Source organism: Sylvia atricapilla, chromosome 1 (assembly GCF_009819655.1).
Source record: "Sylvia atricapilla isolate bSylAtr1 chromosome 1, bSylAtr1.pri, whole genome shotgun sequence".
NCBI lineage: Eukaryota > Metazoa > Chordata > Aves > Passeriformes > Sylviidae > Sylvia > Sylvia atricapilla.
Window position 1 is genome coordinate 81,084,621 of NC_089140.1, and position 19,985 is coordinate 81,104,605.

The 19,985-nt window shown below is 40.1% G+C and overlaps 1 non-coding gene across 1 annotated transcript; it reads right to left on the minus strand.

Moving 5' to 3' along the window:
* Window positions 1-14,964: 14,964 nt before the first annotated feature.
* On the minus strand, window positions 14,965-15,033 carry LOC136373005 (small nucleolar RNA SNORD123). Its single transcript, XR_010745568.1, has one exon. It is a non-coding gene; the product is annotated as a small nucleolar RNA SNORD123 (small nucleolar RNA).
* Window positions 15,034-19,985: the final 4,952 nt, after the last annotated feature.

Sequence of the window (19,985 nt, forward strand, 5' to 3'; positions counted from 1 at the left end):
GGTTTGAGATAGAATAATCTTTAGCCAGACTCTAGAATTCATCTCTTTTGTGTATCCTCATCAACTACAGATTCTTTTTGTGGCTTTTTCATTGTTTTCGTGGACGTCTTTCATAAATAGCATGTGAAAAAATATAACCTTGCTTTGTTGGATACCTGATTGGTAGGTAATGTGTTTTGTAAAACAAGGGGAAAAGTCTATTTGTGACAATTAATTTCTCCAAAATAGAAACATAAATATTTATTTCTGTCTTTGGCTTGAGAAAACTGGACTGTCTCAAGATACTTTCCTTCTTTCTCTTTATATAATGCTAAGGACACTTTTAACTCCCTCCCAGATGCCCGCTTCCATGCTGTGAGCTCTTTCTTTCCCATAAAATATCTGTGATTCACAGCAAAGTAAATAGTCAGACTCTCCCTGGTGCTAAGGATGTTTACAGAAAGTGTTCATCAACTACTTGTGCATATGGAGTTAATGCAGTTAAGTCTGTTCCATTACTTACTCAAAGCTATAGATTTCTGGACAGCACTGCAATCCTTGAACTTCAGTTTTGTTACAAAAACAGTTGAATCGGGTGAGAAACTGAAGCAAATTGTCACTGGAGTTCAAATGGACTACAAATAGCAATTGCATACCTTCCAGAGGAGAGATTTCCAGTCCATCTGGACAGTCATCTGTAACCTCAAGATAAATCTGTCAGAGACAGATTTCAGACTGTTTCAGACTGTTACACCACATGTCAGCTTGCACTCATGCAGTGCCTGAAGCCAGACCTCACCCTTCCTCCTCTGCAGAGCTGGCAGAGGTTGGTATATCAAGCTGTGGAATGCCAAACAGCTATATATGTCTCCTGTCTTGGCTTAAACTGACAATGTTCAAAAAGATGCATCTTTCTCACAAAACCTCTGTTGCTGGCTCACATAAAGAGCTGCTCACTGGGACCATTGGATCCCTGCTACATGATCCCTGCTACATGAATCCAGATGGAGACAATACATGAACATTGAAGGCAAGGAAATCAGTGAACGACATTCTGTCTTCTTTTAAAGATTTCCATAGACCAGATGTTACCAGAAAATACATCACTAAGTCATAGTTCGCACAAATATCAAAGAGCCCATTAGGATTGTGGGTTTTTTTTTCCAAAGCAATGGCTGGCAACAATTTATGTTCCATTTTCCTTTAAACACTGTCTTGTCAGTTTATGCTCTCGTTCATGATTTGTTTTTGGATCAATGTCTCAGCCGTAAGTCCAGTTAGAGACCTATTCACTGTCAAAAATACCTCAAGTGTTTTGTTTTGTTTCATTTTGGTTTGTTTTGTTTCTGAGAAAGACTCTGATCTCAGAACACTTGCAAATACAAGGAATAAGGCATTATGCATGAGTTTCCTCTGATCTCCTACCAGAGTATAAGAAAAAGGAGAAGGAAGGAATTTGGCTAGGTTTTTCTTAATAGCTTCTAAGAGTCTGGGACAATTGTACCTAATGGATTTTTTGCAATTCTTCCCAGCCTCTATGAACAAAAGAGAGGAACATTTTCCATGTAGCATGAGATAAAATAGGTATAACCCTGAGCTTTCACTGCCTGAAAAGTCTAACCAGTGCAACGCAAATCAGGCCATGGCACTGACTACTTAATCAGGAGTTAGCTATCAGAAGAAACAGTCACAAGGTGTATAATAAGAGAGGCTTTTGCCTCCTTCCTTATGACTGGATTCTTTCTTTCTTTATTTAAGTTATTTATTCATTATATAAGTTATTTATTAAGTATTTATTTAAGTTATGACATATGCTGGAAAACCCATGCTTCCTAACTCCACCTTGTCTTTACTGTCTTTTTTCCCTAATTACTAGTATTGCTCTTTGAAATGCAGAATACCCAATATATGTTTACTTTTATCACTAAAGGATATGTTTGCTTCTAGGAAACGCTATTCTTAGAGAAATAGGTTTCATGATTGCATCACTATATGAAGTTATGTCACCATATGTAAGGAGATCTCCAAGTGTATAGAAATAAACATTGCAGTCTCAGTGATAAGGAAAAAAACATAGGTAATGGAAGTTCCATGAGACTGGGCACAGAAAAGCTGAATTTGATGTCAGATATCATGAGTAAAATACAGAGAGAGGATGTAAAAGCCTGAACCTGCAATACATGCCACTAGATCCAGGCTACTGCAGTTTCTCCAAGAGAGAGCTTTTGGAGAGCATGGACAGCTGGGAGTAGTAAGATTAAAAAACCCATACAAATAGAAATAGGCTTCTATTCAGTAGAACAACTTCTTTAATCACTTCTTGTACAAGACACATCACACTCACAGGTGTGCTGGAATGAAAGTTTTGGAGGTAGACTTAGGCTCTTAAGTTTTGGAAGCAGGAATGAAATGACAAATGAGTTAAAATATTAATGAATTCAAGGATTAAGGAAATATGTAGCATCTGATACAAGACAGATCAGCTGAATTACCTAGAAGGCCTGAGTGATTAGAAACTTAATTGGTAACTTATGTACTGTCTCTATTCATTATTAGGAGATGTTTTTTTCAGGAAAAAGAGAGAAACATGCTTCACTAAAAAGGCCTTTGCTTTATTTGCAAATTGATGGTGTAAAACCTACTGAGGATATGCAGTCCAGGAAACATCTGGTTCTGTCCTTCTGAGACATTTTGTGAAGTCTGCCAACATCATTTATACATAATTATACTAGTTTTAGCAGGACTACTGCCTCTGCAACTCCAATGAGAACAAATATATTGCAATGTTGGCAGACATTTGTGCTTTTCTAAACTTTCTGAACTACAATGCTTCTGCAAGAATCTAGCTTAAGAATTTATTTGCTTAGTTGCATCATTCAATTTCTGTGTGATACAATAAAAGTATTAATTTTGTCATCGTTATTTTTCTTATAACACCCAAGACCAGATGAGGCACTCAGTACATAATAGAGCACATTGTCCATCCAAAATAGAGGGTAAAAATCTGAAGACAAACCAGCGTTCCAGGAGATTAGGGGACAATGTCAATTAAATGTGCTTGTCTTTGACGCAATAATAGATTAATAATTATCTGGGGTTTTTTTGATGAGGATTATTAAGCACTACAGCAAAGATATGTGCATGAAGGGACCAGGGAAGAGAAAAGCCTAAAATTATGTATATTTATGGGGAGCTTTTTGAACAAATAAGCAGATGGGGAAATAGGTGGTCTAATTAAAGCTTGAACCTCATTCCTAGAAAAGAAATGAAAAATTATTCATAGAATGAAAATAGCTGCTGATTTCTTTAAAAACAAAATTTTTTTTTGTTTGTTGTGGTGTCTACTGTCAACCTTGCAAAGAGCTGCATGAGCAAATTAAACTGGTGGGTTTTGAAGACGGTCTTGGCAGCAGTGTATAAATAGATGTGATTAGGACAAAAATGCCTTTTCTGAGGCCAAGATGTTATAGTAAGTGAGCTGTAAAATAACTGTGACCTTAATGAAAACTTTAACAGCATGAATGGATGAAAAAGGCCAAGCTTTAGAGATGGTTCTGTGAGCACAGCAAAGAGTCTAAATTAAACCTAGCATCCAAGTTATGGGTGTTTGAAACTAGCAGGACAGGAAGAGTCTTTTCAGAATCTAGAGAAGAGGCAGGGAAGAAATGGCTTGAAGAAGAGAGACAGCACTCTGTTTTAGCTGTGCTGAACTTGAGATGACAGCCAAGGGCATATGAGCAAGGCATGCCTTGATCTTACCCTGTGAAGGTAGTATTTTGGGGAAGAGAAAGCTGGAATGAAGCAATATCTGAGATATCCAGGTAAAGATGATAAGAGAGTTTGTAAGTGAGATGAAACCATGAGGGAATCAGAAAGAAAGGGACAAGAACTATTAGAAGTGCAGAAAATGTGACCTATAAGGAAATGATGAAAGAATAAAGATATTTTTCCTTTAAAAAGAAAAAAGAAATTTTTGTTACTGTCTACATAAGCATTAATGGTAACTGGAAAATGGAGAAAATAAACTGCTCCCAATCACAACTGGGAAAAAAAAATGTCAGTTTAAGGTAAAGGAGCACAAAGCCCTTTGCAGTAATATGGGTAGAAATCCATTAAGATTGTGATGTCTCCTTAGCTGGATATTTTTAGAAACAGATACATATCTGCCAAGAAAAGCAGGTACCAAAGCTAGCTACAGCTGAATTTACCAAGGTAAGATGCTTCTGATGGTTTCTTGCAGTCTCTCCCAGGTTTGACAAAACTGAAGGTCCATGAAAAGCCTAAACATAGGATGCCTTTCATTTAGTCTTTGCCCTTTGAGATGTTCATATGCATCTATTATGTGTGGGTTTAACTGATATTTAGGACTTCTCCCCATCTAATGTAATTTGAAAGGCTAGGTGATACTTATGATATTCTGTAGTCATTAACCAATAAATATGATTTTTGCCATCAATAGCAGAAGGTCACAGGCTTGGTGGGCACCTGGCAATGTGGGGGCTTGGGACGTGTCTGGCTCTGCCTCGGTGAGAGCTGGTTTTAGCTGTGGTGGAATTTGCCTGGTGGACACGTGCCTGATGCTTACCTACATTGGCTTCACTTTGGGAATGCCTGGGCTAGGGGTGTAGTTACTTCGATTTTTCTGTATATTTTCTGATTTTTATTATCATCATCATCATTGTTACTATTATAAATTCTATATGATGATTTAATTCTAGATGATTTAAATAACAGTTAGGCTCATCATAAATGGATAGTTGCATGTATGTGGTATATTGCCTCTTGCATGTAAGCATAATCTTTTCATTTAAGAGTCTAATGCCTTCCTTTGATTCAGAATTGCTCAATTTATTCAATGCATTATGGTTTTAATTTTGATCAGATACTTGATGGATTAGATAGAGAGTTTTAGTGCCATATTTCTAAAATAGGATATAAAAATTCTTTGAACATTAAAGAACTGGGACCTGGATATTTTCTGTGGCATTCCTGTTTATTCATAAAAACCTTTGCAGATTAAAACAGTGATGTTAGAAGCCTGTTACATCATGACTGATGTATATATTGTTGGAGCCTTTACAGTATAAAGAGCCACAATTCTTCCACAGAGGCCACAATAAATTAAACTGATAAAAGAGAACAACTTCTTTTAAAAGCCAAGCCTTGTCCGCTGGCTACTTATTAAACATAGAACTTGACTCCTAAATCTGTACAGATTTTTTCTTAAATCCCTGAATAATGGGGAAGGAAATGCAGACAGCTGTAAACCCACTGTATCTACTGGAAAAAAAATGACCCAGTCACACTTCCATACTCATTAACTGAATCCCAGAAAATAGGAATTATAAGAAGATAATCCAATGCCTTGAAGGGATATTAATCCTGTTTTTCTGATTGTTTTCATCAATATTCTGTTTTCTTCTAATTTTTACAACTCTTTATGTTTTTTCTTTTGTTTGTAAAGATTTATGCCAAATTTTCTCAATGTATTCAAAAGCCAGAGAGATTTATTACACAAAGAAATTAATTAAGCTTTTCCAAAAAACCAATTATTTCTCCATCCACTATTTTTTGCATCATGACCTCTTCCATTATTTTTCCTTATTTACCTCAGATAGTACAGAGGAGACTTTGGAAATTGTATTTTTACATAAATTAACTTGCTCATATTATTTGCTTTGTTAAAATGATGAAAAAATGGGGAAGTGCCAACCTATTATCTATGAGGTAAGGGTGTCTGAAATTTTAATATTTAGCAGACATTGACCAAAAGCATTATATTATGTGTTCCTCACATGTTTCAAATCGTGGCCAGTTATAGCTGTTACCAGATGCTGAAATGAGCTGCAAGCTGTGAGCTGGTCTGGCACGGTGCATTCACACTTAATTGTTTTCACTGGTCAATTCTGTCATTGTACCACTTGCAGTTCCTCAGTAACCTCAGCAGAGCTCCAGAAATAACCAGATTCACTGACTGACCATTGTTGAAAACACCAATTGTACTTCTGGGTTATATTTCTTTGTCAAAACATCAAACTCAAAAAGTTCTTGTCAGTATTCATCATCAGATCTTAAACTTGTGGCACAACATGGTCACTTCAAACTGAATTGGCAAGTCTCTTACATTCTAATCAAAGAAATAATCCAAGTTGTAGAAAATTGTTTGGAAATCAAAACTCTCTGTGTAAAGGTGGTTTTGTAGGTTTTTTCCAACTCCACCAAAGATCAGTGGAATGCTGTTTTCATTTGTAGGCATAACATTTTGTTGCATTTTTCTCAAGTGCTTGTAATTTTAGCTTTTATGTTTAATACAATCTGATGAAAATTCATCTGTTATTCTTAGTGTACTGCAAGAGGTACTTAAGCACATGCAGATGATATGGAGTTATTTTAGGTAGCAAAGATGAAGAGCAACAACAAATTCTGCAGAAAGACCTCAGAATGTGGAGTGAATGGATGATAAGAGAGGAGGTGAAATTGAAAGTATCCAGTTAAAATGGGACACACAGAGGAGGAAACAATCCTAACTTCACAAGAGTGATGGATTCTGAACTTGCTGTTGTCACTCAGGAACAAGATACTGGAATTTCAATAGCTGCTTTTGTGAAAACATCAGCTCAGATCTCAGTAGGGGTCAAAATAAGTACTGAATATTAGGAAAAGGATAGAGAGCAACCAAGATAATCTCCTACTGCTTGTCTCTGAGGTTTGGTACTATGCAAATCCATAGCATGCGTAAGCCTAAAAGGCTGTTTACACTTTTGATTCCTCCTGTTTCAGGACAGACAGATAATTGAGATTCAGGGAAGTGTATGTGGTCTGGAGAGGGCAAATAGATAATGACTAATCACTTTGCTTTATGACACAATGATAAGGAAAAAAAAAACTAGGTGGGAAGATGTTCAAAACAAAAGGGAGTGCACCCTTTCAAAGCACACCTCAGCTGTGGCATTCCTCAGCCTAAAAGTCTGTAGATGCATCAGTGATGGAAAAAATTTTGGAAACACAGGTCTATGAAGGACTGTAGGAACGTACTGAGATACTGCATTACTGGAGGTCTGTAAGCCATTAATCACTGCTGAGGAGCTGTATGCTTGCCTTGCTTAACTCCTTCTTAAGAATCTCATATGGGTGACCATCAGAGACAGGTTAATTTGGCTGGATGGACCATTGCCCTATTCCATCTCTTATACTAAAGAATTTGAGTGCTCTGGGTGAAGGGACAATCTGAACATTGTTTGGCAAAGGGTGGGTGGATTTCAAGCATAGTACTGAGGAAACACTTTATTATTCGATTGACACAATGAACGGCAACATAATTTTGCCTTTTCCTTTTTTCCTTACCCTTCAGGTTTTTTTTTTAATCCTTCTGCTTTTCCTCATCTGCTTGCTTTTAATCTCTGCTTCTCTTTAAATTATTTTTTCTTTGTATCAAACAATCCTCCAGCCCTAAAGAAAAACAGGGCTAAAAAAAGTAAGCACCCACACTGGTGAATAAATTCTGTGAAGCATTTCCAGCTTTCCTTCTTTGTTTTCGGTTCTCTACTGTGGAGCTGAACTCAGAGTCTGTGTTCTCCCAGCTATCAGACAAAATCAGGAGATGCCATAGGGTGAGATTTGAAGAGAGTTTTGATTCTTGTTTAATGTTGCTCTTGCTTATTAATATCTACTGAAGGACTTGCAGTTTGTTGTATGCTTGTTCAGCAGTTGTTTAGAGATCAGGTTAAAAAGTGGCGCCAGAGCAACAGCACTGTCTGAGCTCCTGGCCCAGCATTGCTGGGTTGCTGGTGGAGTTAGCCTTGTCTGTGCTGGATCTGTTGTGCTCTCACTGTGTTTTCAGTGTTAAGATAGCAATAACAAACATTTGGAGGGATAAAAGTTTTTTTCTGTTTCGATCCAGATAGTGTTTTCTAATCAGGTCACCTTGAATTGAAATAACATAAACAAGTGGGGTATTGATGAATTTTTGGAAGTGCTATACTGCTTTCCTTCAAGTAGGTGGAATTGAAGTTGTCCCATGACAAGCTCCATCGAAAATCCAGAATTTCTTGTTATGCTCTTACTAATCCTTTTAGAAAGTGCTTTAAGTGATATATACATAGCACAAAATTTCCCCCTTCTCTATTCTAAAATAGTCAAAAGGACTTCGGTAAAAGGAGTGTGTTTGAAATGAGATATGACATGTTAATTTGGCCTCTACTCCTCTGCCTTGGCACTGGAATAGCAATTCATTGGCAAGTTAAAACATTCCCTTTTAGCTCCTGATGACCCAAACTAGTTTGAGCCTCCAAGCTATCAGTCTTTCTTCATTTACCCCTCCTTGAGGCCATTGCTACTGGTTTTATAACAAGCAGGGTTTGGTATCATCAAACCCAGCTGTACACATACTGAGTGATTGCTGTGACATAACAAATTACATTTCCACAGGCTTTAGTAAAATGCATTTTCATTTATAATGTTACCAGAAAAAAACCCTCAAAACAATCAGCAACCCTTGTTCTTCATCACTTCCAGTCACAAGGAAGGGAGTTATAAGAAAAAGAAGACAATGAATACCAAGGAAAGGTGTATATTTGTTAGGTAATTAATTTCTGAGAAACCAAATATGCCCTTAAGGATATTTTGATCAGATAGAGTTAGACACTCCATTCCTAGGTCTTGGCAGTGTTAAGGGATTTTCAGATCTCTGTATCTGATTATAATAGCTGAACATCTTTGGCTTTTTTCTCATCAGATTTGTAGAGTTTATCTGTAGCAGCCTTCACAGAAAATCACAGTGTGTAACTTTCTATCTTTCTATCAAACAGAAGGACTTCCATTGATTTTTTTTTTTTTTTTTTTTTTTTTTTGCTATAACACTATTGCAATTAGTAGATCCAAATGAAACCAGAGTCCTGTTGTGCTAATCACTGAGTAAATACACAGAGTGGTTTCCTCAGGTATGGTATTTGTAGATGACAACACATTATCAGCAGTAACCAGTATTGAAGTGCTCCTAAATAGATAAAACCCCCCAGTACTCCTGATGTTGAACAGTTAGGCCACATAGGATATATGTGAGTTATCTGTATTTTTGGATGATTAATTTGAATTTGAGAACTGAAAGGAAAGCTATCATTTAAAATGAAAAGACTCATTTTTTTTTTTTTTTTCATGATCTCAACTAACAAATCCAAGGAGTATTTTGGCACACTCTAAGCTCCTCCCTGCTGATTTTTCAGTCGTATTTGCTATACAGGATATGCATTTGAATTTTGGCTTGTGCAGTTCTTCATAGGGAGTTCCAAGCAGAATGTAATTGATTCAGGTTTAAAGGATACTTTTCATGCTGTGTCACTTTTAAGAGTTGCAGTGTACTGCAAGATACCACTAAATACAGCAGGAACTTTGAGCTCTATTTAATTATATTATCTATAAGTTTTCCTCTAATTGCAAATCCCACTAGTGTGCAAGAAAATTGCAGGCACTTCATTTCCTTAAAAGGCTCTTTGTTGTGTCAATCCAGAAATTCTACTACCCATTCTTGCTACCACTCAAGAGAGAGAAAAAAATATTTCCCAAGTATTTGCTGTTGAACAAAACTTCAGAATGCTTACAGGTGTTCTAACTGCATCTAGTGAAGAACAATCCTGTTTAATCAGCCAAGTGGGAGGCTTTGCCTGACAATCTGCTGTAACAAATATCTAGGGCATTACTGATGGCAGCTCCGTGTCTGCTGAACCTGGGAACATCCATTAAATGTTGAGTACAAGTGTTTGGAAATTAAATTCCTCAAACACTGCGAAATGAAATGATAAAACTACAGCATTCTGTCCATTCACATTGCTTTTGATCACAGCAGCAGAGTGAAAGTGTTTATGACCATATAGAATTTTTCCAGTTCATGTAGTTTTTCCCTCAAATAATAGAACATCTCTCCAGTTTCCTCCCTAAAACAAAAGAAGTAACAATGTGAATAGTCTAGAAAACTTCAGTCAAAACCCGAGGTCCTTTACTGAACAACCTGAACAAGTAAAAAGGCAATAAAATTGATTATACCGTATGTCTAGGGGAGCTGGTCTGAGCTTCTTTTCTCCTAAGATGCCAGAGGACATGGTGAAAGCACCAAGATCATGAGGGATGGAGGAACACAGTTCACACTTCTTCCAGGATATAGAAAGCAGGAGGAGCTGAGGGTGCCACCATTCAGACATAGGAAACAGCCAAGGGAAAACAGTCTTCACTTATCTTTCCACAGAACTTCCATCTTCCATGTGCAGCTGCTGTGACATTATACGTGCTTCTGTCCCATGTAAAACTCTTCCAGGAGCTGATGCCAATGAATATGTATCAGATTTTTTTTGTTTCACTTTTTTGTTACATTATTTATCATGCTGTAACCAGAAACTGCCAATTGTCTAACATGTTGAGTGACTGCTTGCTATTGTCCCATGCATACACACTTCAGAATGAATGTGTCTCTTTCCACATGCTAGTTCCACTTTTACACAAAATGAACAGCTTTGGGGAGACTTTCTCTCAGAAAAGCCCTTAACTTTTGAATTAGTTTTTATCTCCAGGTCCAAGTTGCTGTGTCTTTGGGACATAAAACATAGCCTATTTTTGTGAAAAGTTGAGGATGTTGGCAGGTATGGAGGCTTTGTGTTGCAGTTGGATAATGTTATTTTTTCCTTGGGATAATTCAAGTACTTTTTTCCATTTTTCAACTGAGTCCTATTATTGATGCCTTCATTTTGATAGTACAAGAAAGTGATTATTACAACACCAAGAAGGTAGAATTACCCATCTAAACTCCTGCATATTTCTTCCTTTACTCACTCCTGTCTTCTCAATTTTTAACTAGAATCTCTATGCCCCGCTGACAAATCCTATTGAAATATGACATTTTTATGCAAAATATTTCATTAAAAGTTTTGTCGTGCTGCAACTATTTTGAAAATTTTAGCCTTTGAATTCTTTGTAAACATATGGCTGATGGAAGAACAAACAGTGAACGGCCTTATTTTGTTTATGCAAAAGCATCAGTACACACACCAATCCCCCCACCAGCCTCAGCTTCTGGATTGAGACTGTCCATGAGAGACAAGAGGCACTTCAAGGTGTGTAGAGATTAGCCCTTGGTCTCCTTTTGTTCTCTTCTGGTATCATTTAAAGTATGACACTGGACTTACAAGGCTAACAAGGGTTTTAGTCTCCTTCCTCTCAATTTTAATGAACCCCCAAATCTGAATAAGTAGTAAAATCACTTAGTAATTGAATTGGAGTTTGACCTAACTGCAAAAAATAGTGAATTTTTTTCTCTTCAATAGCATGTCTACACATCCCTCCTCTTGATTGAGTGTTCTTCAATGAGGCTTATTTAAGAAACTTCTGGTTTCAAAAATTCTGGCTTCCTAGAGCAGACTCAGGCTAGGTGCTCCCTTCTGAAGCAAAACATCTTACAAGTTTTCAGTGTGCCCAACCAAATAATTATTATGCAATGTTTTTAACAAAGCAGTTTTTATTAGACAAATATAAAGGAAAATATTTTTAACATGATTTTTAACTTCTGATTTATTTTTAACTTCTTATTTAAATAATTCCAATAACTACAGAATTTTCAGGCTACATATTTAATAACTGAACTTATACTTTACAGTATACTAATTATTGCTGAGGACAGTAAGTTAAGCACTCAAATGTTAGGTAGTAACAGTGGGTGATCTGACCCTACCTAGACACTGGGTATGCACAAAAGCCACTCTGTCATTCCCCTTCTCAGGTGGGCAGGGGAGAAAAAATATAAGTGAAGGGCTCATGGGCTGAGATAAGGACTAAGGAGAGGGAGAGATCACTCACTCATTGCTGTCACAGGTGACACAACTTTGGGAAATTAACTGAACTCCTTATTTATTACTTATTGTTGCCAAGCAAAATAAGAGTAGCATAACAAGAAGTAAAACACAACCCTAAAAACACCTTCCACTCACCACTCCCTCCTTCCTGGGCTTAACTTTATTCCTGATTTTATACCACAGCCCCAGCACTACAGGAAGATGGGGAAAGGGGGTGACACAGTTCATGACATGTTGTTTGTCATGCCACTTGCTCCTCAGGGAGAGGAGTCCTTCCGCTGCTCCAGCATGGGGAGACAGTCCTCCATGGACTTGTCCAATGTGAGTCTATCCCATAGGCTGCAGTTCTTCACAAACTGCTCCAGTGTGAGCCCCTTCCAGCCCTGCAGGAACAAGCTGCTCCAGTGTCACCCCACAGGGGTCACAAGCCCGCCAAAAATCTGTTCCAGTGTGAGCCTTTTTCTCCATGGACCCACAGGTCCTGTCATAAGCCTGCTCCAGCACGGGCTTCCCACAGGTTCAACAGTCTCCTTTGGACATCCCCCTGCTCTGGGATGGGGCCTTCCAGGGCCTGCAGGTGGACTTCTGCTCCCCTGTGGACCTCCACTGGCTGCAGGGGAATCCCAGCTCCAGCACCTGGAGCACCTCCTCCCTCTACTTTCTCACCCACCTTGGTGTCTGCAGGGCTGTTGCTCTCATGTATTCTCACTCCTCTCTTCTCTGGCCACAATAACTTTCGTGCAGTAACTTCTTTCTTTAATATACATCCCAGAGGTGCAGCACCTTCACTGCTGGGCTCAGCCCTGGCCAGTGGCATTTCTATCTTAGAGCCACCTGGCATTGGCTCTGTTGGATACGAGGGAAGCTTCTTGGAGAAGCCACACCTGTAGCCTCTCCACTACCAGAACACCAAGAAAACCCAGTGCAACTGAAAATAGTATCACCAAATGTCCATATTTCCATTTTCTTGCAGTGCTATGACTTCCAAATTTTGTTCAGTATGGAATATAACCTTGCTTGGACCCTGAACTGACAATGTCACAATGCAGGCTGATATAAATACACAAGAACGGAAAAAAAAACCCCTCATAGTAGAAAATAGCTGTGCACTTTTAAATGGTCTGCCTGCAATAAATGGATGTGCTTTACTTTGCCAGCAAAGCTCACAGTTTTTTGGGAAATGGTGGGATCTCTAGCTTGGGCATCACTGTGGGACAGAGCACAAAATGAACACTTAAAGTTTGACAGCAGAGTGTTCAGGTCAACACAGATTTTTGGTAGTGCTTACAGAAACTTTTGAAACACATTAAAAAAATGACACTTGCTAAATTCTCAAGTGACACCAAGACGCACAAAAACTTTGTAGAGCAGTGATCTGGGCTTCCTTTCAAGTCAAGAAAAACATAGATACCTCCTTATACTCTTATTGTTTTAGTCTGGCCTGAGTTAAACTAGCAACAAAGCAGAAGACCAGACTGTGAGGAGGATGCTTTAGCGCACAAAATCATCAGAGTAACTCAGTTCAGTAGAGTTTGCAGAGTGTGTGTTTGTGTATGTGTGTCTTGGTTACTTGCTTTTATTTCTCAGTAACAAACACTCATTAGTTTTTAATTTATTTTCTCTTTTGTCTTTGACTATTACTGCTTCTATAGCCACTTTCAAGCTGGTAAGCATTTTGCTCTGCAACAATTCCAGATTGCAAAGACTGGGCCTAAATGACACCATTGAGTTCTTTCCTAACAGGCAACTGAATACAGTGTATGAGCAACTGAGGAAAATATAACTTGAACTGGACTTGTAACTTTTACTGCTGCTATCAAATGATCTGACAGGAAGGGCATGGCTGGAAAAATGCTTACAATATGTTACACAGCTTGTTAAGATGCTGACTCCCTTCCTACAAAACCCCTCTTGACAGGTACATCTACTGTATTGTGTTCACTGTCAGTCTTAGTGAAAAGACAGAGAGCAAGTAAGATCTTGGTCACATAAATATCCTGTCTGTGCCTAACTAAAGGGGTAAATGAACTCTCATTAAAGACAGTTACACTCTTTATAAGAAAACCCATTACTGATTAGTCTTTTTTTGTTGTTAATGACTATTTAATTTACGTGTATTTTTAGTGGATTTGTTGCTTTGCTCAAAGCAAGACAGTAAGGTTCATACAGAGGTTTGCACTAATCCAGATAAATCACTTTTTAAAAGTGACTTAGATGTTGACCTACTTTGAAAATTTACTATTAAATTAAATTAAATAGCATGAGTAATTCTACCACCACTTGGTAAGCTTGCTATAGGGCTCCTAGTGCTAGACCAGTGCCAAAGAAATGATCTCTGAGTCATGAGGACTTCACAACTGGTTAAAATTCCTTTTATAAATTGCGAAGGTCTAATTCTAGGAAAGCAGGAGTTATGCCCAGTATCCTCTCTATCCATTCATCCCCAAAAACACCAGCACAAAACTGAAGTCAAGGTGAGCTCTTCTGTTTTAGACTTCTTGGCAGTTATAAAATCATATCTATAAAATCATATCTATTTATATATATGTGTGTGTGTGTGTGTGATGTGTTTGTGTGTGTATGCTCTCTATCCAAATTCCACTTGTACTGCTGGGTGATGGAGTAACACAGGAATTCAATATTAATGATTAGAGACAAGCAGACAGAGAGGAGCAACTCATGGATTGCTAATATCTGGCTTAGTTTGAAGAGCTGTCTTGGGGCTAATATCCCAAAAAAATGAAAACTTAATTTAGTCTATATAAGAAATTTGTCTAAGGCAGCAGAATATATTAACATCCAAAGTAGAGGGGGAAAAAGCAAATATTTTCATTATATATTAATTAAAAAGTCTGTGAATCTTGATTCAAATCTAATAGCCCTTATGTCTCAGGTTTGTAACTTTACATCATTTCAGCCTCAATTCTGACCTATGTAAGAGACCAGAGTTATTAATATTTCCTATTATTTCTACTCCTCAAACTTTATGACTGGATTTCTCCAAGGCATTCTTCATTCCCACTCCTATCTTCCTCTTCATTTTGAAAGTAGCAGTTCGGGAATTGGCTGAAAGATAGAAAAACAGACACATAAAAATTGTCTGACTGACGGTATTCATTGTAATTTTTTTTTTTCCTGGAGGAGATATGAAGGTGAATCAGGAAATGGATGGCATTTTCAGATCACATGAATCAGTACCCAAGAATTCATCATTTTCACCAAATACCTAACTACTTTTAGGGACTTGAAGTTAGATGGCCCTTATTTAGAACTCATATCATAACTTCTTTTACTGCCTTATCTGTCAGAGACTTTAATGGAAAGAAAGCACCAATTACAAAAAATCAGGTCACAGATTTATAAATGTAAGTGCACATTTATTTATATAGCTGTGTTGAAAATACCTTATGCATTCATGAAAATAAACCATTTTGTTTATAAAGAGCATTAATAGTAGAAATGCCATGAGAAACATGCCACTTTATTATCTTTTGACCACAAATGGTAAATATAAACTCATCAGAAGAACATATAGTTCTCAAAAGCCAAGTTTTAGACTCTCACCTAGCTTTTCCTAATTCATAGATATTATGGAGACTAGTCAGCTTAACCTTTAAATACAGAACATAAAGTAAGACAGTAACTTAATGGAAAACAACAAAGTTTGTAACTATTGACATTTACTTCCCTATTATTTAAATGAAGAACTGAAATGGTGTCTTTTATTGGGACAGTTAAAGTGGTGATCAGTCTGACCTTGCCCTGTGTCTGCTACTGGGCATACACAGCTACAGCCCTTCTTGGCCTGCTTTTTAACAGTGTTCTTCCCTACCAGACCTATCTGAGGATGAGGATGGCAAACTTAAATCTTCTGGGTCATCTGCTTTCTTGAGATGAAAATGTCATTCCTGTTTTTACCCATAACAACATCACACATCCCTGATATTTAAACACGGCAGACTCGTGATGATCCAGCCTTGCATGGTGATGTTCCTCCATGCAGGTGAGAATGCTAAGGGCTTGCTCAACTCAAATGCAGCAGGGCAAACCCTTTTCTTAATCTCAGTGGAAAAAAGAAAGGAACATTAATGTAGATCTGACTATTAGATATTTCAACAATGCCGTGTAAATCAGGTAAATTCAAGACACCAGGCTGCACAAACTCTCTGTTCTTAAGCATTGATCCAAGAAATGATACTTGTTTGTATGCGCCCTTCTCCTGCCTGGTCTGCTCTGGAAAGGCTCTGGTCACCAGTAGGGTTTCTCCTCAGTAAAAAAATGACGTGGTTAAAAACCACAAAAGTAAGCAATTAACTGTGAGACTTCAAAGTTTTCCTCTGCCTGTTTCTCATGAATTAAACAAAAATGACTAATGTTTTCAATGGTCTGGAAAAAGCAACATGCAGTGGTAATAAAGACTTTGAACTCTGTGATCAGGAAGCAAGCAAAGTCCTTTCCCTATGATGGAAGCATAACTCAAGGTTCAGTTTTCTTCCTTTTTTAATTTTTTTTTCTTTTTTCTTTTAAACTCAACCTAAACTTTCAATTTACTGTATCTGACTTTGTTTTTCTAAATGGTGAAAGATGCTTACTATCCATACTATCCAAGGTGCTTTTGATGGGTAATGTGAAGACAGGCCTTCCCTTACACTGTGACTTCCCCACCTAAACAGATGGAAATCCACCCCCTTCCCTGCTTTCTAACACTCCTTATATCCTGCCACCACAGGAATGAGATGAAATTTGGCTTCCCACCAAACTGGCCAAAAGCCTGAAGGTGCTGTGCAGCCTTTCCTCTTCCAACTGCAGTACCTTTACTGCTTCCACAGGCTGCCATCCCTTAATATTCTGGGGCTCTATTTTGCTGGAAAGAGAGATCAAAAATAACTAACAGTGAGAAAATATAATGTCAGGAAAATAGGAGGCAGAGGATGAGCTCCATACTGGAGGAAAAGCTGGATGCAATGGACTTGATTTCTGAGAGGTTCTTCTGCTGCTTTCTCCCTTGCCCTTAGCATTATATTCCTAGAATATCCTTATTTATTTTAGATACAGTAACACACTGAGGCTTAGCCTAGGACTGAGATACCACTGTGCAACTTGTGAAGAAACAAAAAACCCTCAGCGCCTACTTGCAATGGTACATCTGAGGATTGCATCACCTAAAATTGCTGGGCTCACTCACTCAACTCATCTGGTTTAACTCTATAACTTAGACACAGCACACAGTTACACATAACATTAAAAATGTTACATTTTGTACCTTTATTTCAAACATGGTTAATCTCACAGGCAGTTTCAGACATCTTTTCCCTTAAACTTTTAAAATAAAATTAAATGAAATTAAGAATTGACATCATTACAGTTCCTCCATGAAACTGGTACAGAATGATAAAGTGAATGACTTAAATGCTCTGTGGGTGATATAGAGTCAATATAATTCCAGTGGAATTTTTCTTTGAATGTACTGTATGTTGTTAACACAGTATGATATAAAGACATAAATGTGGTGAGTTTGGAGGTATTGTTTATTTTTTTACTTATGTGCCTATTGTTTCATAGGCAAACTGTAGAGGAATTTTTAGAGGCTAAAATGTACATCACTCAATGGGCTAGAATTTTTTTTTTTTTTTTTTTTTTTTCTGGCAGTTTGGTTTGGATACACAGTGCTTACTTTTCACAGATAAAAAAGGGATGTTTTATTCTTTTTTTACACAGCAGTTGGAAAAAACAATTATCTCTTCTCTATAAAAAGAAAGCCTAAATGTATTGTAATAGGTAGAGGTACATAAAAAGTATAGGACTTGTTGATCTGAAGAGAGATGTCTTAATAACACTCCAAAGAAGTGAACAGTGTAGATATGTGAATCATCTCATATTTGCCCTTACTTCGACAGCAACTTTTAGATGCAAAATGAATTCTTATACTTTCTGTACAAGTATTCTCTAGATCAGAAGAAAATCGCATGAGAAAGTGACCCCAGGCATTACAGTAATTACAGTAGTGGCTTCTCAAACTCTATTGTTATAAATAAAGAAACATCCTTGACTGTCAGGGTTACATGACTTTATGAAAAAAAATTAAAAATTGGCCTTTAGTGTTTGCAGTGTGGGTTGTTTTTTTTTTTTTTTTTTTTTTTTTTTTTTTTTTTTTTTTTTATACCAACAAGTAATCAGAAAGAATGTTCCAAATTCCAGGACTTCATTTTAATGATAATTTCAAACTTTTGGTAATGTTTTGTTACTTGAACAAGTTTCTTTTATATCCTAGCCAAAGTAAAATTCTCCCTTGAGTTGGAAGTTTAAGGCAATTTGGATTTGCAACATTGGGCTCGCTGATAAGTTTTGATGCTAGTTGTTTTAATTAGCTAACTTTTAGAGGATTACTCTAGCATGGATGAATTCCTTGGTTTTGTTTGTTTTAATAAACTCTAACTGCTTTTAAGTCTTCTAAATGGAGGTCTTGCTGCGAACAAAAGTCAGTTTCTGCTCCAGTTTGTAGTAGAAATGCACAAATGCTGTCATAAAAAAAAAACCAAAACACAACAAAACCAAAAACAAACAAACCCAAACCAAACAACTTTGATGGAATTAATTACAATGCGCACATGAACAAAAATAACCTCCTGGCTTAATACAGGTGAGCTGACAAAACACAAAAGCATGCGCCGACAGCCCGGTGAGCGCAAAAATGCGAACGCACGTACCTGGGGGGAGATGCGTGCGCGCCCCGGCTGCAGCCCCGCACTGCCACGTCTCACTGGCCCACGCACGGCCCGGGACCTTTATAGGGGACTCTCCCAGGGCCTGGAAATGAACTTTTGGGGCTGACACGTCGATCGTGCCATAGGGGGAGGGAGGGGACTGGGGAGGGCGGAGAGGGACTCGCCGGAGGCTCTTACGTGGCGGCAGAAGTGTCAGCGCCGCGCTCCCCCCAGGACCGGGGCCGCTGGTGCGGGGCTCCTGTTGCCTGCGCGGGGCCGGGCACTGGGGCCGGGCACTGGGGCCGGGCACTGGGGCCGGGCTGGCCGCTGCGGCACGGGGTGACAGGGCCGCGGAGAGCCGCGGGCGCGCAGCCTGGCAGCTCCCGGGGCGCTCCCGTGCCCCTTCCGTGCCGGGGCAGTGGCTGGCGCTCGGCTCTCCCTCGCCTCCCCGATCTGCTGCTCCGCGGTTTTGGTACATTTCCCCGGCCCCGGAGCCCCGCGGAGCCCCGCGCAGCGGTCGGGGGCCCCTGCGGACCCGGCACCAGCGGCGCTGCCCCGTGTCCCACTGCCTCCCCTCCCTCTGCTGTCGCTTGCTGCAGCTCGCCGGGATTTGTCGTGCTTAGTTGTACTGGCGCTGAGGCGCCCCTGCTCAGATCTGATGGCAAAGGAGCAGCCTCGGGTCATGTTTTTTGTGAGCTGCAGTGATTAAGGAATAAAAGGAAATAAAAATAAAAATCCCAAACCCCAAGGACAAATATCTCAACCAGTTGCAACTTCTCAGCTGGCCCGGAGGGGGGAGCGCGGGGGAGGGCAGGGAGTAATGCGAGATCGCCCCAGCCCGGGCAGCGCCGGCTGCGGGACGAGCCGAGCCGAGCCCCGCACCGCGCACCGCACCGCATCGCATCGCATCGCCGGGGCCGGGCGGCCGCGGCTGCTCCGCCCCCGCGGCGGGGCGCTGGGTCCGGCCGCCGGGCGAGGCGCGCAGCTGCCGCGCCGCAAACTTGGTGCGAGCGAGCGGAGCGGCTCGGCGGGGCTGCGGCCATGGCGGCGTGAGGCGGGCAGCGGGCAGCAGCGCGGCGGCCGAGCCCCCGCCCGCCGCCTGCGGCGAGCAGCCCACGGCGCCTCCAGGTAACCCCTGCCCGCCCCTCTCCCCTCCTCGCCGGGCTCGGGCTGCGGGCGGCGGCGCTCTCGGAGCTCCGCGGGCGTTGTGACCGTGAGCGGGGCCGCCTCGCTGGGCTCCGCGGGGCTGCTCCCCGGTGTCCGCCGAGCGCCCCGGGGGGCTCGGAGGCCGGGCGGGCTGGGGTCCGGGCGGGAGCGGCGCAGGGTGCCGGCAGGGGGAGCCGGCAGCGAGGCGGAGCGCCGCTAGCGCCGGGCTCCGGTGCCGGGGAGCGCTGCCGGCGCTCGCAGCCCGTCTCGGGCATTGCCCGGCCCCACCCCCGAAAGTCCACCGCGCCTTTCAGAACGGGCG